This window comes from Larus michahellis, chromosome 5 (assembly GCF_964199755.1).
Source record: "Larus michahellis chromosome 5, bLarMic1.1, whole genome shotgun sequence".
In the NCBI taxonomy this organism is placed as follows: domain Eukaryota; kingdom Metazoa; phylum Chordata; class Aves; order Charadriiformes; family Laridae; genus Larus; species Larus michahellis.
The window spans coordinates 41,685,560-41,711,565 of NC_133900.1; the positions used below are offsets into that span (position 1 = coordinate 41,685,560).

The 26,006-nt window shown below is 40.0% G+C and overlaps 1 long non-coding RNA gene across 1 annotated transcript; it reads right to left on the minus strand.

Moving 5' to 3' along the window:
- Window positions 1-1,332: 1,332 nt before the first annotated feature.
- LOC141744261 (uncharacterized) lies at window positions 1,333-25,008 on the minus strand. Its single transcript, XR_012587381.1, has 5 exons — window positions 24,640-25,008; window positions 16,912-17,023; window positions 4,050-4,116; window positions 2,330-2,566; window positions 1,333-1,516 (listed from the first exon to the last, which is right to left on the minus strand). It is a non-coding gene; the product is annotated as an uncharacterized LOC141744261 (long non-coding RNA).
- Between the last annotated feature and the right edge of the window lie 998 nt (window positions 25,009-26,006).

Genomic DNA, 26,006 nt, shown 5'->3' on the forward strand with positions numbered 1-26,006 from the left:
TATTTAGTATTTATTGCGTGGCATCATCCAAAAGATCCAATTCAGAATGGACTCCTTTGTAGCATCTATTGTTATAAAAATATATACAGAAAAAGACAATGCTTGACTGAAAGGGAATCTAATATTAAGTTCTGTATTTAAACACGAGTTAGTGGGCAGAAGCATAAATGCATCTGAGCAGGAGGGAGTCCGGTGTTCAAGGGCTAAGCTGACGTTAAGAGTGTCAGTGCTTATCGGGGGGTGCTTTTGAAGTCAATCTGCTGACTATCCCCTCCTAATGTACTCCAGGTTTGTATCCTGGAGCAGTCTCAAAGTTAATGAGTTGGATTCCTCTTGGATGAAACACTGGCAGCAATATTCCAGGAGCCACCTAATGTTCACCAGCCACAGCGGGGCATTCTGTTCATGGGGAAAAGATGAATAGTCCAAAGTGAATAAACGGACAAAACCTAACAATGCGTGGTGGTGGGGACCTCAGGATCAAGTGGTTTTCATTATAAATCTGCTCCTATTTGTCCACAGTGCCTTCTGGTAGTCTACAACATCACGCTGGCACATGCTGTCACGCTCCATTGGTAGGATGCAACTCTACAAAATGTTGTCATGGCTTGGTAAGACGTGAACTCACCTGAAATTAGTTTTGGGTAAGTAGCCTGAAGCTCGAAGTTGGAGTGGAAGGCAGGAAGGCATAGCGGGTGGGAGAGGGGACCCTTTTCAAATACTCTTTTCTAGTTCAGCAGTGCCTCCTTGTCCCAAATGAAAGCATTGTTGTTCGTTCAAAGTAGCGTATACAAGCTGGACAGAACCTTTCCCTCAAGAGCTCATGGCAGCTAAAAGAAGTTTAAAAATAACTAAAATAATGCCTACAAGAAAAAAGAACTGTTCCTCCTGAGTGAGAGCAGTATCTTTCAGGAAACGAGTGTCTGTAGTTAATCAGTAGCCTCTGCTGTTTCCACAAGCAAACTAGACATTGATTTTTTGGGGGAAAGATCTTATATATACGTTTGACATTAAATTAGTGACATTCCAATCCTACCTGTATTTTTACTGGATTCAAGCAAGTTGATTTGCACATGAATGATATTCTGAATGATATACAATTACGATGTATTAATAGTATCTTCTGTATTACTAGCAAGAATGTCATTAGCGTAATAGGAAATCGTAGTTATGACTGAAGGCATATATCTACTGTGGGTTTAGTTATCATATTAAAAATGAATATCTGAGAGATGTGTTACACTTACTAAAGTTTAATCTTGTATCAAAAATAACAATAATATTACAGGAGACTTCCTGGTCTTGCAGTGTAAATTTTCTGCTCCTAAGACAATTATTAAAAGAAGATGACTATTATTTTCTGTTTCTTCTTGGCTAATAGTCATCAATGACATAAAATAATGACGTTAAGGACACATGTCCCCACAGTATGGTAAAGTTTTCTGCAGTGTTTCAGTATAGCGTGTAATACTTGTTGCCACAGATGTCTACAATGAAGGACCAACATGCTGCAATTCTAGAAAAATAAGAATGAAAGCTTGCAAGAGTGTCTGCTGTCAAATTCTGTTATAACAGTGACAATAAGATCAAATGTTAGATATCTGTATTTGCTGTTAAATCTAGCTCTTGGACCTTAAAGATATGACAGGGAGCAGCAGTACTCTGTTGGGATGTGATTAGGCAAGTCAACAAATACTCACTGTACCTAAATGCTGCTGCTATGCCTGGGCCTGCCTGCAATACACCCAGAGTCATTCTCAACCTTTCAATGCTTGCAAAATGAGTAGAGACCAGCCGTATACATTTGGTCTCTCCCACATAATATGAAAATACAGTAATGGTTGGGGCTGTTCCCTGTATGTGCCGCTAATGAGGGCTGGCAGTGTAGATCAGTCTACACTTTACAGACATGTCCATGGGGAAATGTTTTAAGTATCCAGGAGCCATCAGCTCAAGCATCTTTAATCTGTGAATCCTATTCCGTCATTAAGTTCCATAATCCACCTCTTCTTCAGTACATACCCTTACGGTTGAAGTGAAGGATGTCTCACCACTGCCAGCTGTTGACAGCTAAATTAACCAACTAGTAACACTGTTCTCTCTGCCCTCACTGAGCAGAAAAAGGCTAATTTGGTGTGTGATTTACAGTGTCTCACTTAAATGCTCTGAATTGCACAAGGAAGGATCTTGACTATGGAAAGACTTTAGATCACCTAAATTAAGTATCTAGTTTAGGTAATATGAACTATTTTCTGTGCTGATAATGCTGCATTCATGTTGATTATTTCAGAGGTCTGCTAATTCATTTAATATTTTCATATAGACATACCTTGTTTTCTCTTTATTTCCAATAGCTTCCTTCCCCTATATGGAAAGATCGTTTCTCTAACAACATCAGAGAAAGCTGATCTCCACTGACTGAGCACTGAGAGACACCGGAACACGAAGAAAACAAACCAGGAAAGTCCAAGGATGGGAAAATGGGGCAGCTAAAACTTCTGCTGTTGTTGAGATTCACTGGAATCTGTCGGGGGACAATGGGAGGAAGATTTTTCAGTAGTTGTAGCTACAAAAAAGAAAAGAAGATGATTGTTAGCTTTATTGTAACATCATCTGCTTTTAAGCCATTTAGTCTTTCCAACTGTTAATCAAATTCAGTCAGAAGAAGCTGTGAATTGCAAAGGCTCCAAAGTACTGTTTGTTACATAAGAAGAAAGAAGTAAGAAATGTTTTGAAGAGTGAGTGACCTTTACCTCCCACAAGGTAGAGAAATTATTTTTTCCAGTTACAGGAAATGATTTGTAAGGGGAACACGAGCCTTAGGAGTTGCAAGGAGTTACCAAAAGACCACTGGAACAAGGTTCAGAGCTAGGTTAGGTACCTCTGACAAAAAAAAAAACCAACACACAAGGTGGCATGTGATTGTTAACATGATAGCTGAGGAATTACATGAAATGGTTAGGGAAACATAAGGTAAGGTATGTATTTACAAGTGTGAGTAAAGGAACTGTGCTTTTACTATCAAACAATGCTGAACGTGTTTCTGCTTGCACTTCTGGCAGGAGGCAGCCATGTATCTGTACAGACTGCCTGCCCCTGCTGAGGACAGTGTGGTGAATGATATGGAAAGGTTATTTGGGGACCAGAAAATCTAATTGAAAGGCCAGAATTATATTAGGTTCAAGCTAAATATCGCATTGCAAAAACTCTTAAGACTTTCACACAGGCCAAAAATACAGACTAAATCAAAGAATATACCTCATGCTTGATGCTACAGGAAAAAATATATTGCCAGCAATAAAGTAGACAGAGATTTTTTTTGCACTGAAGGGAAAAAAGACCACAAATAACTTGCTGTAATATTGTGTTTATTTCCTTGAGATAAATTCACCAGAGAATGTTACAACTAAAAAAGTGACCACGCTTAGTAAATATTTTTTTTCCTTGCCATATATTACCTACTTTTCAGGATGCAACAATCATCTTTGATAATGGGACAGAGTTTGCTGAGAATGAATGTAGTAGTAAATTGGTGGAAGAGTGGAGGTTTAGACATGAAGTTGCTAGAACCAATTATCTCCAGTATAACAGGGTACTGGGAAATGGTATCAGAAGAATTAAGGTCATGCTAGAAAATACAAGAGAATCACTCTGATCCACATTTAACATTGTTAAATTCCAGAATAATGTTAATGAAGCATAAGTTGTTATGTGCTAATAATTTGGTTGCTACTTAGAAGGATGTCTGTTGGGATTTGAAGGTGTATGAAGACCCAGATAAGGAAAAAAATCCCCCAGCCTGGCTACCCTGTAAACCTAATAGAGCTTGGTATGATTTAGTGTGCAGGGAATTCTCCATATGTTATGAAAATAATGATGTGAATGAATCTACACTGTGCGATGAAGCACTGTGCAATTGCCAGGACAGCCGTAGAGAGATAACCTCCCATAATTACGAAAGTTTGCACCCCCAGGTTAGAAATATGCAGTATTTTTACTGACCCTCCCAGAAAGAGGTAAGAATAAAAGGTTATAAATCTTCTATTTACCTGAGAAAGTAGCAGTTACTGCAGAGGCTATGTCTGCGCTCCCATCCTCTCTGCAGCCAGACTGGATCTGGAAAGACAAACTAGCTCTGAGTAAACTGGTGTCTACCTGACTATGCAAAGATGCCTGCTTGGTTTCCGGAAGCGTCATAGCCACATTAAGGCGGCTGTTCCTGTGCTACTTAGCCATCATGACAAAGCTAGTTAGTCTGGGAGCGTGCTGTGAGGATGTTACTGCACTGCTTCTGATGCTGGGGCTGGTTCAGGGACGCACGCACTGCTCTGTTTTGTGCACCGTAGATGTGCCTTGTGTACAACTGCTGGGAAAGAAAGGCCATGGCTGTCACAAGAAATAACCTTCAAAGTCATATGACTTTGGCATCCCAAACAGCTACACGCTTTGGAGAAATAAGCAATGCTTATTGAACTTGAGATGGGAGGGAGGGAAATGGGTCAGACGTGGGCATTTTGCCTGAAAGGGCGTCACCTTTGTCCGGGCAGCATTGACAGGGGCAGATTAAAGCCGCTTCAGTTACTGAGCCAGAGAATGCTGCAGCCAAGGTTTGGGGCAGCCGGCTCTGCTGTGACAGCTGAGCTTGCTGGACATTTGTATTTCAAGGTGATATGGAAAAAGCACTAGTCTCTCTTGGATAATTCAAAACCTCCTCTGTAAGGACTGCTGAATGAAGGGTCACATTCAGCAAGCATTAGTTTAACCTCAAGCAATGCTATAGCTATGATGTAGTTTTGGACCAGTGAGATTTGTCTATCAGCACTGCTACCTTTTACATTTGTAGATGTGTTTAGTCTCACAGTTTTTTAGCTTTCTTCTAAAGCCATCTTTAGAATAGCTGCATATATCCACCCATTTGTGTTTTCATCTGCATATAGGCCTGCAATTTTCTCAACCCTATTAATATATTTTACTCTGGCTTTCTGGTCCATACATTTAAAGAAGTATGAAGTGGTACTGAAATGTGAGATAGCATCATAAAGAGAAACCCCTAAAGTATTACCTGCAATGGATTTGTGTGTGGTATGAAATAACTTTCTCTACAGTTGGAAGAGATGACTTTACTGTACCTCCAGTTTTGGGGCAAAACCACAGCTGTTATTTGAAGATATTTTATTTTTAGCTGAGTGTCATGCTTCTAGAAATGTATTAGAAAAAGGTCAATGAAGCCACTGTGCAATTTCAAAGAGAGATTCTTTTTCCAATGCATTTCTGAGGAGACACTGAAATAAATATTTGCAATCCAGTTTGGTCATTCTAAGCACCACCATATCACTCATCAAAATGTTCAGTTGTGTAAGCCCTCTATAACAGTGTGTGTTATTGCAAGGCAGTTTATAGAGCAAACAATAGCTAGCGTCAATGTACAGTACTGCGCACTAAATCAATGAGAGGTGCTTTTGACTTCAGGTTTGCACAGGTTCACAAAAGAATTTGTTCACTTCAGTCTCAGCAGTTGTCTGTGAGATGTGTTAGCCTCCTGGTGAATGCATTCTCATTTCTTTGTTCTAGGACCTGTAGGTGCCTTGCTGACAGGGAATGCTATTGATTAAAATAACCGCATGTTTTTTTCTTTTCTTTTTTTTTTTTTTAAATTCCTTTCTTCTTTTAAGCATTATAGGGGTACATTACTGACCTGGTGTCCCCACTGAAAACCTTCAAATAATTCCAATGTGCTTTATGACGAAATACAGCTGGTTCAACATTCCTTTAATATTTTGTTGTAATGAGACAGGATGCTATGACTAATGAAAATCATTATTTGGTACTGAAAACTTGTAGAACTTTTAGCAGGATAAAATTAAACTCAACTTACTTTGAGTAATAGCAAATTTGGTACTGATCTCACATAAATTCCCCACTTCCTATTAAAAACAGTGCAAAATGTGGGGGGAAAAAAACCTTGCAAGATATAAGATAAAGATATGAAGTATTTTGGGTAGCAAAATGCCAAATTTTTTTTGCCTTGGAAGCGGATGAAGAAAATATTTCTAATCCCAGCTCAAAGACATTTTAAAAAATATTCTTGAGTCTGTCTCTTGCCGGTATGCTCCTATGCAAAGATTACCACAAAAGGCGGTTAAAGGAGTTAAATAAAGATTTCATCTTGATGTACCATTTAAAACTCCTCTCTTCTCTACCTGCCGAGTTCCTCCCATTCCTTAAGCCCCCTTTCCCAAGAAGTGTGCAGCTTTGCACCATGCCAGCTGTAACTACTGCAGACAGATGGGATGCAAACACACAAACTCCCTCCCTGCAGACGGGTGTGAGATGGGTGTTGCTCTGAAGCCACCCCAAACACCGTCTTGCTGCCGGGAGCGAGTGGCTGGTGCTTAGAGAGGTGGCGACGAGCAGATCGATGCGAGACGGTGTTACACCGTGAGTGGCACAAGCAAGAAACGAAGGAAGGAATCAGAGGAATTGTGAATTAGTGAGATTTGCCCAGGAGAGGGGTTGCCACCAAATTACCTTACAGCGGGGCATGCTGACTGACTTGTGGAAAAGGGAGCCTGATGCCACCATGTCACCCACATTTATATTTGTGGAAAAAGAATAAAAATTGTTCACATTTTTTTTTTTAACCCGTTATTTTCCTTCCCTGTCAGTCAGTCCCAGGGCATTGAAGCGTAAAAACAAATTCATCCAAGGAAAAACTCGTTCCCGAGGTGGACGAAGCGGCAGCGATGGTCCAGGAGCCACCAAGCACTCAGAGAAGAGCTGAGGGAAACAAGGTCCTGCCCTGACGCCTGCCAGGGCCTTCCCCGTTCAGGGCGGCACACCGGGGCCGGTACCCACCTCTCCCACGGATGGAGGTTCTTCAGGCACCGTCAGTTTGCTGTCAGGTGAGACACTGAGCTGTGCTTCCATCCAAAACCCGCAAGGCCGGCAGCCGCCAGCCCCATGCCACCCTCCCCTTCCTCCCGCCTCTGCCCGCCCTGCGCCTGGCCTTCCCGCAGCCAGGGGTAACAGCCCGTCACTCCACCGAAGGGGCAGGCTGCTTGTGTTTGGATGGATTCCGCACCCCCCGCCCCGCCATAAAAAAGCATCTTTTTGGAGGCTTTGCCGGTGTGCTGTAGATTACACCGTGCCGTTGCTAGGTGGCAATGTGTCTTCAGGAAAGGCTGGCGGCGGCGGTGCGGGGAAGGGGCCTGGCAGGGCCTCAGCTGCGGCCGGCCGCGGGGACCTCCGAGGTAACAGCCTCCCCACCGACTGTGGGGTGGTGGGGCATCTGGATCAACCCCCATATATATAGAATTTTATTTTTTTTCTTTTTAACTGCTCGAACCGTTTTTTATTATATAATTAATTGACTGGGGGGAGGGGGGTGGGGATGGGCGACAGAAACTAAATCTCTGCTCTACCTTTAAGTTAATTTAAGACACCGGCCATAATGCGGATGAAGGCGGCGGGTGCCTCAGCAGCCGGGGTGCCGCAGAGCCGCCCGCTGCCGCCCCGGCCCCAACTTCTCCAACCAGGAGGTGCTGTACATGGGGGGTGGTGGTTGGGAGCTAACAGGAAGGGGCTTACTGACAAGCTTCAATATAAAACCTTCTACAGCTTAAAGCAACTATTGGCAGGGATAACTAATACTTCAGAGGCTGCTGACTATTGGGTTTTGTATGTTTTTTACTTTCTTTTTTTAGTCATAATAGGAACATGCGGCAAGATGTGAACCAAAGATGTGTCAAAATCTGCCTGCAACCTTTGCATGCTCGAGAGTGCATTACCTTCAGAGTGCCTTTCTTTCTGGCTCTCCTCTTTGCAAGAAGACCTTGTGTTACTTGGCTGAACATAAATTAAATTACCCTGTGCTAATTGATGTGCTGGAGGTAGATTTTACTCAAGAGCAAGACACAGTCCTGGGTTCACAAAGCTTTGCTCTGTATAAACAAATGCCATTTGTTATAGATGATATAATGTGTTCCAACTTTATTTGTTCTTAGCAAGATGTGCCAATGATACATCCAGATTTTTTTATACTGGTAATTGGGGGTGGAAGGGAAAATTCTTTTCATCCATCTGATCCTGGTTGTTATTTACTCAGAAATGACAATTATTTTAAAGAGAATTAATTATGAGCCAGTCACAGAACTCTAGTTCAGTGCAGCTGGCTGGCGATGGATGATTCAAAAGTGGTAATTATTACAGGTTTGGAAAGAGAGCTGAAATGACCCAGATGGTTAGCCCGATTAAACTGATCCAAAAGTCACCAGAAGTAGTACTAATCCTCTATTTCCACTGGATAGAGCAGTGCATAAAGACCTGTGATAGCAGGGGACAGGTGCTGGTGAGTCAGGTTGAGGCAACTGAGAGCTGTACCATAAAGGCATCCTGCTGTAAGCCAGCTGGATAGACTTTTGAAGCACAGGGGCCCTGGTGGTGAAAAGCTGAGAGGTTAAAACACAGGCACTGAATGAAATAGACCTCTTCTGCCAGTCACTGGCTGAAGTGGTTTTTGGTCTGTACACAGTAAAGGGATAAAAGAAACCAAGAAAATAATCTGAGAAGGGGAATGAGGGCAAGAAGAGCCCTATTCAGAGTTGAAGCTCTCTGGAAAATAATCAGGACAGACATTAGGCCGTGTTTTGTTTTCTATCGTATCTGCAAGCATTATATTCCAACAAAACCCAAGATTGTCTGGCAGTAGTCTTATATGTGACTAGTTTTGGAGCACTTAATGTACTCTGGCAGTAATAGCTGTACAAGTGTGTTAGCGGAAGCTGCTTCTCTATGATAAAAAGAAACACGTGACAGAAATGTTTAGAAGAAGTGAGGAAAAAAGCAAACAAGTGCCTTGATGTGAAAATGTATTCATGACTGCTAAATCTGGTAATGTTGAGGGATTAGGATAATAGGTGAAAAAGAATGCAGAAAGGACCCTTAAGATTGAAAAAATATGAGAGAAGGATCATAGGTGCTGTATGTTTTCTTCAGGGTAAAGAGTGACATTAAGGAAGCTTTTAAAGTTGGGCAAGTTGTTTCCAAGAAATTGGGCCCCTCATGCAAAAGACCTGTAGTAGTATCAGGGAATGCAGAAGTCTGGTGGCTATGAGATTGCAGTGAAGAGTTGGTGTAGCATGTGTAGTCCATGAATTCATATTTAATGATTTGGTGGCAAAGGATTGTCAAAATATGTGAGTGCCTGCTGGAGGGGTATGTAGGTTCAGCCTGTGGTCTCTTCTTAGCTCTGCTAAATTACATAATGGAGACAGTGAAGTGTGGTTCGTAATCTTTGACGTTTTGTTCAAATGAGAATTGAAAACAAAAAATGGCTCCATAATTAAAAAAAACAGTATCTGGGTCAGCTGGGAATTGCAGATGTATATGGAGGCAAATAAGGCAAATCAAACCAAACTTTGTTATGCTTTGGGATCCTGGGAGCTACCCTTAATCCATAAAGATGAGACTAGGAAGTACTTGAAATAGAAAATAAAGGCTATGAACAGCAGGAGTGTCTCAAGACACGGCCACTGGACTAAATGAGGTTGTCATTCCAGACAGTCCCATATTCTAAAGTTACAGTTTCTGCAGGTTCCAGAAGGAAATAAGAGAGGGGATCTGAATTATCTGACCTGACTGAGGGATAGGCAACAGACAGAACAGTTTTAATTTGTGGAATTAATTATCTTAGTATCACCTGATAACTATGATGCCCGTGTGATGGAGAGATTGCAAGAAAATGAAAGGATCCACAAAGACATCTTTAACATTGCTACTAAGCTTACATATATATGTATATTTCTGGCATTCTGAATTACATAGAAGCTGGTTGTTAATTGTTGTTATATTTGCATGGGAAGGTAAGGCACAGTGAACTGTCCCCTTAGGAGTCTCTGGAACAAGCTGCTGATTGTTGTGTGTCTTCTTATGTTGAACAACATTGTGCAAGAAGTCTGACACCAAGTGAAGCTGATGTTTCCTTGCCTTGAACTCCTAAATCCTACAGTGTGCACAAGACAGACGTGTATGCAACTGATAAAAGTATCATACCAGTCAGTCCTCTTTCAGGAAGACTAAATTCCAACATAATAATGGCTCTTTAGAAAAGCTTCATGTGATTCAGATGAGGGTCTCCAATGATTTGCAATGTACTTACTATATTTTGAACAATGAAATTGGGACAGTCTTTCTTCAAATAAACTAATCTCATCCTTGTCCTCTGTACTTATTGCTGTAGAGCTTAGAAAATCAGCAATTGCACTGTGCTGTTAATTCCATTTATTTCTCTATATATTTTACATTATAAATATTAAAAAAGGGTAATTACCTGAAAAGTCAAAGTTAACTGATCTTTGTTGACAAGCTGTAATGACTTAAATTAGAATCTTGTCCGCAGCACTCCCCTTGGAATGAAAGCAGTTATAAAAGCTTATTCATAAGTTTGCCTAGGCACTGTACAAATATTTTAGAAAATAAGGTCTTTGCTCCAAGAAATATCAGTTAAACAGATACTGAGCCAGCAAAGACAAGAAATCAAATGGAAGAGATAGGGAAGGCCGTTAAGAGAAAGGATTAAGTTATTCATCTCTGAATGGCGTTTCCATTACTGCGAAACTACTTGGAATGAAATGGGCAAATAACTTTGAAGGAAAAATAGCTGAGGTGTGGTGGTATCATTTGCTTAGGTTATTATGAGATGACTTTGATTTGGAGGAAGGGTGAAGAAGAGTTGGAAAGGAATTTTAATCAGTGTTAGTAGCAAAAAGGAAAGGACAGAATGTGATTCATGCAGAGGAGCATACTCTGGGCAACACAGAGGGGCAGACTGAGTTAATTTCCTTGAGCGTTGCTTTCTTCCTCTTTCCAGCCAGGCTGTGGATATATCGGGCAGTGTTTGCACAGTGCCACGTACAGCCTTCCAAAACCTCCCTCTCTACTGGTTAGTGAGATTGGCAGCGCACTGCTCTGTTCTAACTTTATGTGGGGGAAAGAGGAAAGAGTTCATAGAAATGCAAAGGAGGGCAGTCTGAGGCAGGCAACACCATCACAAGACTCCTGCTTTTGATCAGATTGCTTTATCGCTGGTAACCTAAGCATGAGCCTGGATTTGCACAGGATGGTTTGAAGATTATAATGAGCGTTACGGGTAGTGGGAGAACCAAACACCAGTGAAGGGAATTTGATTGGTATTGTGCTGGGGATAATAAGCGGTTGGTGCTTTGTTCTTTTCTCTTCCCAGGGCCATTGTAAAAGAAACTAGTTTGGCTTCAGTTACCACAATGAGTTTTTCATAAAAATGAAGCAGGCAGTGGTTTTGGAAAGGCCTGGAAGCTTCCCAGCCTGAAAATGGTGCACCCTCATATCTTCTGTTGTTGCAAGGAAGAAAGATATCCTGTAGGGAAAAAGGGATTACTTGGGAATGCCAGATTGCTTTTCAGAAACCTCAGTGTTCTTGATATTGGGAAAGATGATCTTATTGCTATTTTCACTGTTTAGGGAAACTGGGAGGCTTGGTTTTGGATTACTTTGTTTTTTAAAGTGGTAGGGATCCTGTTACACAGAGGATGGAAAGGTGTTTGATTTCCTTAGTTCATCTTGCCATTTCCTGGCTTTTGAATTGCTCCTGTACCTTTACCCTATTCACGTGTGCGTACCTGTCAAACAGGTTGAGATATAAATATATCAGTTTCTCACTGGGAAGCAGGTATCCTGGTACCAAATAGGTATAGTAGTTTCAGGATGCGATGGAATGAGCTTTGAGACAGAGATGCAGTTTCCTCCTTTTTTTCCCCCCATGACATTAACAGTGTCAGAGGAAACTTAGAAAATTAATCAGTCTAGTTTATTGCTCCTCTGTACGATTTCGGAACCCTCCAGTGCTGTGAGGTTCTGTTACGTTCAGAGACACTGCTGTCTTGAGTCAAAGATATTTAATTTTTGAAAGAGTTAACGGGATAAATTGAGTCTGTCAAGTAAAGCAGTCAGCAGATCTTGGTGGCTGTGTGAGCTGTGTCGGAGAGCCAGGCCACAACAGATATGACCGAGAGGGAGGAGAAGGGTGATACACAGTTGGTTGTTTGCTGCATGAATTAGACGAGAGGGAATTTCAGAGAGTATATTCGGTACTGGCAGCCTAGAAAAAAAAAAGGGGGGGGGGGGGGGGGGGAAAGGATCTAGTTCATAGTCCAGATATGCACATTTGCCATCACAGAGTATCTACATGACCCCGTTCTGCAATTTAGGGAGAGCCTGTGGTAAGAACTGTTTGCTTCCTTAGGACTTGGACCCAGAGTGCTCTGGTGGCTCACTGTTATGCTCTCTATTACACTATAACTTGTTGAACTTTGATTTTATTTTTTTTTACCTTTTTTATTTAGCTGCTGCCTTTCCTTTATATTTTTCTTTGTCCACTGAACAGCCTGTTCTTCTAAGTTCAAAATAGTTTTATAACATCTTGTGATTTTTTTAAGCCCTAGTAAACAGAAACAGTATTGAAAGAAGCACACAATAAAATGATAAAATGAATGCAGTAATGTACATGTTCATCTGTAAATTCTGTGTGCTACCATGAAGCAGCAATGTCAAACAGTATAATATTTTATCTACAAATATAGACATACAATTGTTCAAGTTGTCCAAAAGTAGCCACGCAGGAATACAAACTGACTTTCATTCCCATGGCTGTGCTATACTGATAGTCCCTTGGAGTTTGTTTCCAGTCTACAAGTCAGTATAATTTCTTGCATATTCCAATTTGAAGTACTCTTTTTGCACAGCAAATGTCCTGCTTTGTAATGCTATCTTCACTAATGCTAATCTAAAATTGTAATCCAAACATTGCAGCAGGACACACTCTTATACTCCAGATGTACAGAATTGTGTTTGAGTACTGTGTTCAGCATTTGCTTAGGGTATCGCTAAGGTACTTCAACTGGGTAACCTTCTAATATATATGGTGGACAGAAATACCACATTAATATTCCAGATCTTTGTTGCTCTCCAGTGGTTCTTCCAAAACGTGCACATACCTGATCAAGTTCGATACCAGTGTTTAGTCTCCAAGCATCAAAGCACTGTGACTTTAATTTCAGTTATTACTAAAACAATGAATCACTCCAAATTTTCCATTAAAAATATTTACCTTTAGTTTCATCTCTCCATCTGCAAGTCCAGTTTAACTAGCTGCTACTAAAGATACATTAACATTAAAACCGAAAATCTCTCCTTTTCCTTTCTATTGGTATGTTTGCCTGCTTTGGACTGAGACATCTATGTAATGTTTGCTCCCATTTTCAAGCAAATTCAGGACTCCAGTATTGTCAGTTTCCAATATATATTACTTATGTATATATGCTGTAAAGCCTTTTCAGCTCCTGTGTTCCTGCTGATCTGTAATCAGGTTGCTCTGATTTTTTTAATGTGTTGTGACACCATAACAGAATATTAGATTACAGTAGTGTAATGTCATACATAATAACGTGAAAACATGTAAAGACTGGAGCTTGACTTAGCCAATATACTCTCATCTTTAAACCCAGACTTGATTTCTTTTCAGAAGGCTGCTTCAATGATTAAAACATTTTGAATACTTCCGTAAGAAAATGCAAATATCTTTTTTAAAAGCAGACTTTTCAAAGATTCACACCTTTGTGAATCAGACATTTTGCACTCTGGAGCAGTAGATGAATAGATTAGGTTCTTGCTAAAAAATATTTAATAAGTTGGACTGGCAAGTGCTGAATCAGACTGCATTTTATGTCTTAAATAAGTCAGTATATTGCTTCCTATGTCAGACTTTGTGTTTGTTTTCTTCTTCTATCTTTTCTCTATTCCAAGTTAAAATCTCCAGAACCACTAAAGCTCGGACATATAGAACAATTTTTGTGAGATAGCAAATCTCAAGTCTGGGACTAGAGCAGAGCCTGAATGAACTCTTGTTTTGATAACAGTTTCTTGCCTTTCTCACAGGCTGTGCTCTGCTAATTAATCAATCTTTGAATTGTGGCAAAAGCACAGACATAAAAATACATGTATATGTGAAAAAGAAGACAATGACAATTGTATAGTTAGGGATTTGTTTGAAAGCTGTCACTTTCAGGTTTAGATACAAGAAAAAGCCCCTATTACCTACCATATGTTCAAAATAGGTATTCTTAATCTTTGCAAGTTCTCTGAGGCTAGATTTACATTGCATGGAGTCCTCTTGCACACCCTGAAAAAATAATCACTATATCTTCTTTCCAGTGTAGGTTTTACCCATTTACAGCCATTCTGTGGCAGCTGTTATAGGTTCCTAGAGATTCATTGTCAGATTTCTTTTTATTTTTGCTTTGCTATCACTAACCATCTATACTGCCTGCCTTTGACTTTTTTTCTGAGCAGCGAAAAACATTGATAGCTTCATATGGTCAGAAAAATGTGGCAGATCACTGTAAAGAGTGTCCAAAGTGACACTCCCTCAAATACGTGTGTGTATATATATACATGTATAATATACATAAGTGTATGCCCAAATTTTAAAGCTAGGCAATGCTAGCCCCAATGATACATATTTATGATGAGCAAACCTGACAAAAAAAAAAAAATGGAAAGAAAGTACTGGGGAAAAAACCCAACACAACAACAAAAAGTCCCCACAGCAAAAACTGACCTTATTTACCATTGTTGGCTAAGAGAAGTATCGCACGAGCCTATGGGAAGCCCTCTGAAAAGACACAAGGGTTTCAGAAGCTGCAGGGGATGGCAAAACATTGCAAGTGGAAGGCATGAGTAAAGCAGGGCACAGCTGGATGTTAGGTGAAAGCAGGCCTCTCACCATTGGAGGTCATACAGACTTTGGCACGTTCCTTGTGTAGGAACGACATCACTTCCTACACAAGTCTTGGGAAGGAGCCCCTGTAATGGTTAAATGATCCAGAGAATAAAGCTAGCCATTTGGGATTAAGATAGCTGATTTTTTTGCTTGAGTGACTGAAATGAGGAAAAAAGTAAGGCAGGTACTGTCTTACAATAGCTTAACACCAAGATTTTTCCTCTTGGTGAAAAACGGCGAAAACCCAAAATGATTCACTTCTTAGAAAACGATTCTGACTGTTCTGATTAAATGTAATCATCTTTGAAAGGGGAAACTGACTTTTTTATTTTTTGCAATCTTAAAACAGATTTTTTTTTAATGGTATTAAGTACTTCTTAACTATAAAGATATGCTAAACTTGACTTGAATTCACAAGGGCACACAGTTGAAACTCCTCTCAGTTTTGTTATAGAAATGCAGAATTATCAAGTTTCAGCTGCTGCAATAACAACATACCAGATGTCAGTCAAAGAAGCTGGAAGAAATTATGGCATCTGAAAAAGACCAGTTAAAAACTACCTGTTTGGCCTGCCTATTGCTGTCATGGCAAATCCTCTGTTGCTTCAGTGAACTCCACTTGGACGGCTGTGTGCACTCATGTGAAATACCCATTAAAATCAAGGGGGAGCCTGCAGAGGCTCAGGGGTTTGCAAGTGTAGGATTTACTGCTGCATTATTGACTAAACTACCCCTCTAAGGCAGGTACGGCTAAAAAATAGATTGGTCTCTGAAAGCACCAGGTGCAAAAGGTCTCAATTCATGCTTTCGCCTTATTAAATAAGGAATGTAATCCAGAATGAGAGACAGCACAAAAAAATAGTCATGATGGAAAGTTAAAATGTTGTGTCATGCTTCCTATTAGTGTGAGTTAGGTCTTTTTAGAACTTCAGTTTTACTCTTAATTTCTGATGCAGCCTTTTTCTGCGTTAAACACAAAGAGATGCCAAATCTTTTGTTGACATTGGGATGAAAATGATTGATGCTCCTTGTTACGAGCAGGGTGATTGAAGGGATGAATTTTAACGCTGTAGAAAGAACACCAAAGTGTTTGCTCTTCTGATGAAGCTGATATTTTTGTTCAGCAGCAAAAAGAGGGTGAGCAAATGGTTAACGTTAATGGGATGGCAAAGCTATGCACCTAAGTAGAGGTCTGTACAAAATGGCTGCCTGCAGCCTTAACTGTTAATTAGCTCCAGTACTGGTTCAGCAACCACAGCCGTGTTTCATGTGACCTCACTGGTGTGGCATCTGGGCAATTATCTTTGGGATAATGAGCCCCTTCATCCATAGCAGAACAACAACATCTCACTTGGCTTGCAAAAGATCAGAGCCAATCTGCTGCTCATCAGGGTGCCTGCCGTCCCCTTTGTATCACACCTTATTTCAAACCTAACCTTTCACATCCTACATTAATTGTTTTTAGATTAAAAATTAATGAATCAATTTTAACAGCATTGGGGAGGGGTAATAAGCACAAAGTATTGTCCAAGTGGTAATTTGGATCTTAAATATTCCTGTCTGAGTTTTGAAAAGAAAGAGAAACAACATTCCAGATCACTGGTTACAAACGATCATAATCTTTTTCATCTACGAAGAACTGTAATTAACAGAAAGTATGGTTCTTCTTCCTCGACAGCACAGTTTTAATGAAAATAATTCTTACTAGCTATTCACATAATGTACAAAAATCAGAGAAACAGCCACCAAAAAACTGTACCTTTTTTCTTTTTGTATTCCACACCATGATGTAGAGCAAAGCTTTTAAAACATTTGACCCTTCACAGAGGTTTTTCTCTTATTTCAGTTCATTCTTAAAGGGTAACGTGAAGACTTGCTTGATTCTGCTGAAATAATTGAACATGTCGTGACTAAATTTCTGTAAGACTACTCTTTCATGTTTATTTATGAGCTATGAAGCTTTTCCCCTTGCTTTGAAGAGCACTTATGAAGATATGTTGCAGTTTCATAAGGTGTGGCAATCAGTGCAGGAACATGACACGAATTGCTAATGTTTTGAATTGCTTTGTTTCAAAGAAGTATTAATAGGGAATACTTACAGAAGCTCAAATTCTTTCTCCGTTCCCTAGATTTCGCAGAGTTTATGTGGTTTCACCTTTTCTCCCCCATGTGTACAGTACAGTTAGGCTTCTTCTGCAGACTTTGATTAAACTGAAAGATAGAGAATTATGGTTTAATTTTCCTCGTGGTCTGAGGCAAGGGCACTTCTTCAAGCTAAGAGTAGCTATTGAGTTTCCTTGAAATGGCAGCTAGAAAGGTACCCATTGCCTAATATAAAGCAGCAACATCAAAATTTGTCCTGTTGTCCTTTTTTTTTGTTTTAATATAAGCTAACAGTAATAAATCATGTTGAGAGACCTACAGAACATATCTTTGATGGCTCTGAAAATATCTTCCTTGGTTTTATTCACATTCCTATCTCAAATTTGCTTTTATATACATTCAACTGTAACTCTCTACTTATGGTTTTCCATGTCTTTGAACTGTTAGTTTCATAAATCTTGTTTTTCTTTGCTTTGGATGGAACTAATAAAATACAAGTAATTAATTTACATTGTAACCAGCCGACTTTTCATTATCACACTGGGAAGGTGAGAAACTAGGAGATTAACATGTATGGGATATTTGCTTAAGAAAGTCAGGATGAGATTTTTATGTTCTTATAAATAAAATATATATAAAATTCTGTGTTGCTATCCTTAGATCATCCTTTTGCATGGCTTAAAAATTACTTTGAATGTCAGCTGTTCAACCTTCATGAATGCAGTAAGTTGAAAAAAACTGTTATGGAGTTTAAATTATACAGGTAATTTAAAGGCAAGGTATTTACTGTCAAAAGTTACCTCTGTCGCAGTCATTCCACAACTCAACTTTCTGGCTGGTTGCATGGTGTGTTTTGAGGGATGACAGCAACGTTCTGGGGAAGGTGTATGTCACCCTGGACTCCCCATGCCTCATCAGCTAGCGCGGATGCCATCTGATGGCTCTTTCTCATCAGAACCTGTCTCCTTTTATTTTGGATACCTAGTGAATCCAGCTTGTGTTGCTGTGCTTAAATAGCCATTTTCCTACATTAATTATCATCTGTGCAGTTCCCTATTGATCCATTCTTGTGTTCTGTTTGCCCTTTCAAGTGCTGCCCCAGCTTTGATGAGGGAAAAGTAAAAAAAGGCTATTGTTACCTGCAAACACTCTTCCTTTTCAGTGGATAGATAATTTAGTATATAGGCTCTGTTGCCATTAAAATCCTCCTTACGCATCTTTATGAGACATCACAAATGTGCAGAGTGCAAATACCACGAAGCACAGTTCAATCAGCAAAGGTTAATGAAGACAGCCTATTAGTATCCTGCTGGGTTTGTTGCTGAATGCATCGTAGCAGCGCCTAGAGGCTTTGCTCCCAAGGGAGCCCCAGTACAGTACAGCAAGGCACGCACCATATGCAGACAGAGAAACAGAGAATGCTTGCGAGTTCACAGAGACAAGGCTAACAAAAGAAGTGTAATTAGGATGAGTGACTGAAAAATATAATTTAAACAGCATGCAAGGGCCATTTACAAGGGTCCCTGTCTCCTATTTTGCTAAGGTGACTATGGAAATGTGTAAGTTATTAAGCACATGGCTTGAAAAGGGAGGCAGTGGAAATTCTGCATTTCAGTGAATATCTGGTCCAAAAGAATGTCTCAGACTGTTTTTAGCAATGGTGAGGTACTTTGCACTGTGTCTGTCCCAGTCAAACCTGTATATTTCTAACTTTACAGAGGGAGACTAAAGACAGATGAAATTTCTTCTTGTAAATGTGAATGGGAGTGACTGGCTAAGGCTTATGCTCAAGGTAAGGAGTTGCAAAATTAATTCCCATCTCCTGCATCACACTTCTACGCCAAAAGTATTATCTTGCATTTGCAAGATGGTTTGCATACTTGCAAACCTTGCATTCCATGTTATTATAAATCCAAGTGCAATGTCTAATATGAAACAAAAATCTTCAGCACAGTTGTTTACCAGTTTTACACTTTTTCTGAATTTTCAAGGCACTGTCCATCTGTAATCAAACTCTTTCTTTTGTAAATTCAAGTTAGCTCTTTTACATTCAGGGTTTGAGTAAAATCCTTCAAGACAATGACTTGCTGGGGACTGCCCTGCCCCTCCCAGTTTTCCTTTCAATTTTTCCTGGGAAATATTTTGTTGCATCATTTCTGGTGTTCTGTGCTCCTTTTATAACCAGTATATTAGTGTGTATTTTTTTCAGATTGAATAGAAATGCACTTAGCAATTGCTGTCTTTTTTTTCTTCCCTTTATTTGCTAGTTCTTTGCCTGTAAAACATCATTTGCTCTTTTTTTTTTTTAAATCTAGTTAGATTACATTACATGCATGAGTATATATTGTAAAAGACATCTGTCAGCCTAGAGCTTCCTATATGTCTTTTCACTTTAAACGATCTTGTGCTCTTACTGTATTGCGGAAAAAGAAATGATGGCTAGTGCTAACAGGGAGACTTACACAATGCTGATGCCAGAAACGTGTTCCCAGCTCCACTGCTTGCTAGTTCTGAGACCTCTCTGATGCACTGTCATACTTCACTGAAGTTTTCCAACCTTGGCTTTAAAAATTACTCTCTCTAGTTGCCTGCGGATAACACGTCAGTGCTGATTTGGAGTTGCTGAATATATACAGTTTCCTCCCATTTTAAATAATTGCAGGCCTCCAGAAAATCGGGTTGCTTCCTCTAATGCCAAGCTATGGATATAGACTCCTCATGTTGTACATACATTTGACTTTATAGGTCATCCACCATAGTTATTTAAACTGTCTTGTGCTCATGCATTTTTTGCCTGCACTTTTTTTTCCCCCCAGAGCTCATGATTTTGCCTCAGGTCACTTAGGTTATTATTAATGGTACATCTTACGTTGATAGGAAAAAAAGAGGCATTTTAGACGAAGCAGGCTGAAGTACTCCCCTTCCCTTTTTGTGATTGTCAGAGGAAAGTGCTGCTCTTTGCTGCCAGGCCAAAGTCAAGAGTTTGGGGGTAGGTCAAGTCATCTGAAGGTCATTAAGGCCCAGGGTCTAGCTGCTTTATGTACCAGTCTGGTAAGGGACGCTAGAGACCACAGCACGGAAGCTAAAGTTGCTCAAAGTATTCCACACATTGCAGATGAGCACAGTTGAGGACAAAACCCAGCTTTTGATTCTAGGGGTTGTTTGTGATCTGTAAGAGGAAGGCTGTTTTGGTACTGAAGTTTTTTCTCAGGGGTGATCTAGAGAGTTAAGCTGCTTGATGATAGCAAAGGACATCCATATCGTCTGTTGGAGGCTTTCGGGATTCTCCATCCTGGTTTTGAATGCTAGGGGAAAGTCTGGCCTCTCTCTATTTGGAGCTGACTGGCAACTGGTGCTATTTTAAACAAGTCCTTTGCTTCTCTGGGTGCTGACATATGCAGGGTGAAGTATCAGCATTTTATAACACTGTGAAGTGTTGCCAACTCAGGAGCTCCAACCTCACAAGTCAAACACCCAAATTATGAAGTGCAACTATTAAGTTTGTTAAATTTACATTTTTATTGAAACTTGAAGAGTTCTAGTTTCCAGGCCGCTCTGTTTATGGCAAAAAGGGCTATGACACTGCTGAAAACCCCAAAGGAAAATTGGAGGTTCTTCAGTAGCTGATCCCCTTCAGCTGGAGTGACAGCAATAAAAATACAAATATAACATGGCCTGCTGAGGCTGAAGATACCATATCTTGCTGCAGGAGAGAGATGTTTGAAGAAATCCCGTTTTATTATGATTCCGATATTTTGGAGTCTGAAGATACCCTCTTCAGTATTACAGCTGCTTCCTGCCAAGCTCCGTAAAATGGACGACTTGTGCCATAGGGCTTAAATGTGGGGCATTACCAAATGCTGTTGGGGAACGATTGATAGGAAAAACTGCCTCCTCCCTCTTGAGACATTCCTTGAAGCAATAGCAGAGTTAAGAGGAATACTTTGAGAAATGTGTTTAATCTAGCAAAAAGTCCTGTAATTTGCAGTCTCTCTCTCTCTATGACAGCATGACAACAATGACTTTAAATACTTGTGGCTATGCATGCTTTAACATGAGATTAGTGTTACTCTCTTGTTATCTGTTCTAGTTATATCAGGATGTGCTTGAAAAGCATGTTAAAAACAATATAAGCCATTCATGTAAATATTTCTCTTTCCTGTGAATGACTTTAGGCATAGAAAGTTCTGATATTTGAGAGGTAACAAATACATTTATAAAGAAACTACTCAAATCAATGGTTTGTGAAGGATGTTAACATAAGTTAATACCATCTGGAAACCAACGATTAGATGAAGATGGAGAAAATAAAAATTGGTGTGGCATAACTTTATTAGATGCTATTTGTCCGTGACTAGAAGTTTAAGCTGTATCCTGAGTTTACTGAAAAGTTACTTTTATTTAAATTTTAAGTATGTAAACATTTACTGAATATTGTAAAATTCAGTAAACCATTTTCTGCTTAAGAAGTCACATGCAACTTCATGAGCTTAGCAGGCTTGAAAGTTGCTCTCTTTTGAGTCAGGTTGCAGCTATGTGGAACAATAAATGTAATGATGATCACAGTTTTTCAAGTTAGTTCCTTCTCTATCCTTTTATTTGATCCTTCGTGTCAAAGAAGGTTGAATAGTTTTTCACTATTCCCTTTCCCAGCAGTGGAGATCTGCAATTCTTTAGTTTTTATGACATACCAACCAGTAAAAGTTTAAGAACTCATCTTTCCCTGCCTTGGCTACTGAATAACTCCTGTCCAGCTGATGCACTTCAAACCGCAGTTTGCTTTTTTTTTGGCTATGTGGAGTGCTGATCCTTGCTGAACTTCGTGCTTGTTAGGTCTGGTGGCAATTACAGTATAGTCAAGCTCCAGCAAAAGACCACCAGGTGTTACATATAATTTCTGTTTGTTTGCAGAGACCAGACAGACTCAGACTTGTGGCCGTGTAACGCACTGCCAGGTGTTTCTTGTATGACCTCATGTTCTCTAGTCAAGAATTTCAAAATAAAACATTAAGAAACAACTATAACATATCCACATGGTTCCTATAAATTTAGCAGGGTGTAATACAAAATAATGCACGCGTGCAAGAGCATGAGTTATGATGCCTGTGGGAACCATAACTTTGTGTTTCTTGACTTCGAGTGTTAAAGTGGATTTTAAATTCCTAGTCTTACTAGCAGTAATATAGTTTAGTGCAGCAAATACCTTTCCTGGCCCTCGCCCATTTTTCTTCCTGATCCCACCACCAGCTTCAACTGTTTTTTTGCAGGAAAATAAACAAAAGTCTCAGTATGTGCTTAGGATCAGCTGATTCTTGCTCTCCCCGAGTTAACAAATCCAAGTCATACTTTAGATAAAATAGCCCTCAGTATTTTGCTTAGTTTGCACAGCAGGACTAAAGGAGAAGGTGAGAGAGCTATTCAGCTGTGTGTGCTTGTTAAACGGTGGGGAATGCAGAAACTTCTAAATAAAGCAAATCATGGTTGCAGGCAGAAAACTTGGAAAAAATGAGTTTAGATCTCTACTGCTTCTGTTTAGCACAGAGGGGGTTTCACAGTGCTGTAATAGCAATTTAAAGGTTAATGCAGACCTGAAAATGTGAAGTTGTTTCAACCTTAACATGGTTTCCTCTCTGTGACTATAGTAGTGGCAGTTCTGAACAGTAATTGTGTCAGCAGTGAGGAAGCTATGTTATTCTCAAAGGCTCTGTCTAAAATATATTTAAAATTAAAACATCCAATGAGAAGATGGTGGGCCTGGACTAGAATGCTTCTTCTGGAAGAGCCTGGAGCTTTGATCTTGATACTGATGAACATGTTTCCTTCTTTGCTTCCTTGAGTTAAAATGGAAAAAAATGGTGTTTGAAACCATGGTGATCTGGAGCAGTATCTTCTGCCTTCATGAAGCCCTTAACTGTCTCTAGACCGTTACTGTAGGGATATAAAAGGGAGACTTAAAGAATGAGCTGTTACTGCCTGACCCATTTCCTTTCTGAAATACTGGCAGATGCAGCTGTAGACTTCCCCCTTGAACTGGCACTGCATCGAAAGAGTGTAAAAATATTCAACATTCTAAATAATTCTGAGGGCATTCAAATTTCTAGTTTAGTTTGGGTTTTGTTTCTTTTTTCCATTTTGTACATAATGCTACTCATTTCAAGGTATTTTTTTGTTTTGTCCTGTAAATATTTATATTTGGCCACCTTAATCACAGGTGGTCGTAGTGGTTAGAGGCAGAAATTCTAGAAGCCAGATATTATGTCCCTAGTTCAGAATATTTTTTAATATGGATAGAGCATTGTAGCTACAGAAAGATAACGCAATGCGGAGTACTCTGTATTTTGTATGTTGAATAATAGGTTCAGTAATTCTGGTAACCATTTATTCTGTTAAGTCCATTTCGTTTTATTGCATCTTCCTAATTTTGCTGCGCCTGGCACTTGTGCTTACTGGACTGGTGCAGAATTGATGAAATGCCTATCATTCAGACGGCTGATAATCACATTTGTTAGGATCCATGATCATACAGCGCAGACACACAATTACACAAGAGATAATACTTTCATTCTATGTGCTTTCATTTTATTTTGGATTTACTGTTGCTACTCCACTAGTTAACATTAAGCTCCATTTTTCACTTTAATTCTACCTATTAGTTTTGTGCAGCTAAACCAGCATATCATACTTATGTTCACAGCACTTCTAGGTGTCTATAGATTCAATGGTTTTGATAATTTAAGTTCAATGCTGAGCTTTACTTACACTTTAGAAATTTGGGAACCTCCGTAACGAGTCCTGTTTTCTTTGTTGTATTGCGCTTCAGAGTTTTGTGTTGTTTCCTGCAGTTTCACTGATGAAAAACTGAATGCACAGGTGTCAGCCTTGTTTCTTAAGAAATAAGGCTTATATGCTGTGCAGCTGTCAGCTTTATCAGTAATATTTTTTGAACTCATTGCCTGGCTTCAGCCATACTGACAGAGGGTAGACATCTCAAAGGCATGAAAGGTCTACAAGCTTGTGTAAATTGGTGGCTGGATAGAAGAGGGAGATCCAAATCAGTGTCAATTACATGGTGTCAGCAATGCCAGCCAGCTGTGAGATGCAGCAGCCAGCCGGCGAGGGCACACCACGCTCTGAACCGGCCCCGGCACCGGGTGCCTGTGAAGGAGGCAGGAGACTGAGGGAGCGAAGGGATGCGGTGAAGGAGGAGAAGGGGTGAGAGGGTGTTGCGTGAAAAGGGGCAAAGCGGTTTTAGCAGAAGATAAACCCCCTTGCGTTCTAACACTCCTCACCGAGGTGGGAGGCTAGGTGCGGCTAGGTTTAAATTCTGAGTGATGCCCAATTCAGCACTATCAGTCCAATCGCGTTTAATATGTATTAAACTATTACGATTTGGATACACTAATAGTGGACTGCACCTTCAGTCTAGTCGTGCTCATGAACTAGCACGGCCACTCTCGAGTCTTTGGTCGCGTTCAGTGAGAAACCAAAACGACTAGCTACTTAAAAAAGTGCAGTTTATTTAAACAACAGATATATAGGTTCTTAGGATTGCCGGTGATAAATACACTGTCTGCAAAGCACGTGCAAATGAAAGTATTGTTACATATACAAAACGCGCGACAAAGTTATAAACGATACAGCCTGGCTTTAAATGTAGGAAAAGAGAGTCTCTAGAGAAATTTCTAAGTTTCCCGAGGAAGCACTCGGTATAATCTAAGTCTTACCCAAAGGCGTCCCTATGGGGGGGAAGAGAGGCTCAGCCCGTCGACTGATCCCAGAAGTCAGTGATGTAATTCTTTGTGATGGTGTCTTCCCTGGGTATCCCCCCTTTCTTGGGCTATTTTTATACTATTTGTTATCTTCAAGGTGGAGTTTGAGTGACTTTAGTCATACATACTTTTATCATGATTGGTGTAAATTTCTCTCGCTTCACAATTAAAGGTATAGTTTACAAGAAATTCAGGGCGCAGACTCAAGAAGGAGTGGTCGCACCTTGGAGGCGGGTAGCCTTCGGGATGGAGGTGTGTTTTGGTATTATAATGACATTATAATGAGCAAAGTTCGCACAAAGGACAGCATTTCATCAAAATTTGACAAAATGTTGGCTCTGAGCATCTAGCGGGCAGCTAATTGGCAGCTTATCTGTTTCATGGTATCATCCCATTCCTGTATCCGCTATACATCATAAGGTAAAGCCACGGAATAATTGCATCCCGTCCCGTACCTCATGTAGCTTATCAGGGAACCACAGATGTTGTGTCCTTCATGCCAGCTGTGGCTATTTTCTACCTCAGAAGCCTCTTGATTTTATACTTTTCCTTAATGTGTGAACAATGCTGTACTTTTGTATTTTTTAGCCAATTTAGTATTTATTCCACAGAGGGTGGCACTGCATGCAGATCCATGCAGAACTGAGTGTCTTCTGTTCAACCTGGAGTTCTGCTGCCTGTTTGAACAGCCTGTTATGGAGCTGATGTTGTACTCTAGGTAAAATACGAAGGATTGCTATACATATATATGTAATTGCTTTGCTTATATTAGGTCAGTAACTGCAGTTATTTTTCAAATAAAGCCATGGTAGCAGCAAAGGTAGTTTAATCAGCCAAGACCTTGAGTGACTCTGTTAGTAGAAATAGGTGAGGGGGAAACCGAGCACGGTTTGGTCATACTGATAGAATACTTGGGCCCACGCCTTCCTCTGCAAAGGTCCCCATATGGCTGCATGGTTCTTTCCTATATTAGTGGAACTATTGCTTTAGCAAAATCAAATTTGTAATCAGATTCACGTCAACAGATGTTATCACTGAAGGGTTTAAGCAAGTGTGTCACTTGCCTTTCCTTTTATCCAAATTGCATTATATTCTCCACTTTGTGTATCTTCGTAAGTTTTCTTTTTCTCTAAGAAAATTAATGATTTGTTAAAGCCCAGGTTGTGTTCTATTAAGACTCATTTAGATGTGGTGTTGGGGGATATGGTGTAAGGGAGAACTTTGTAGAGTGGGGTTGATGGTTGGACTCGATGATCCCAAGGGTCTTTTCCAACCTAAATGATTCTATGATTCTATGATTCTGTATTACTAATTTTATGTCT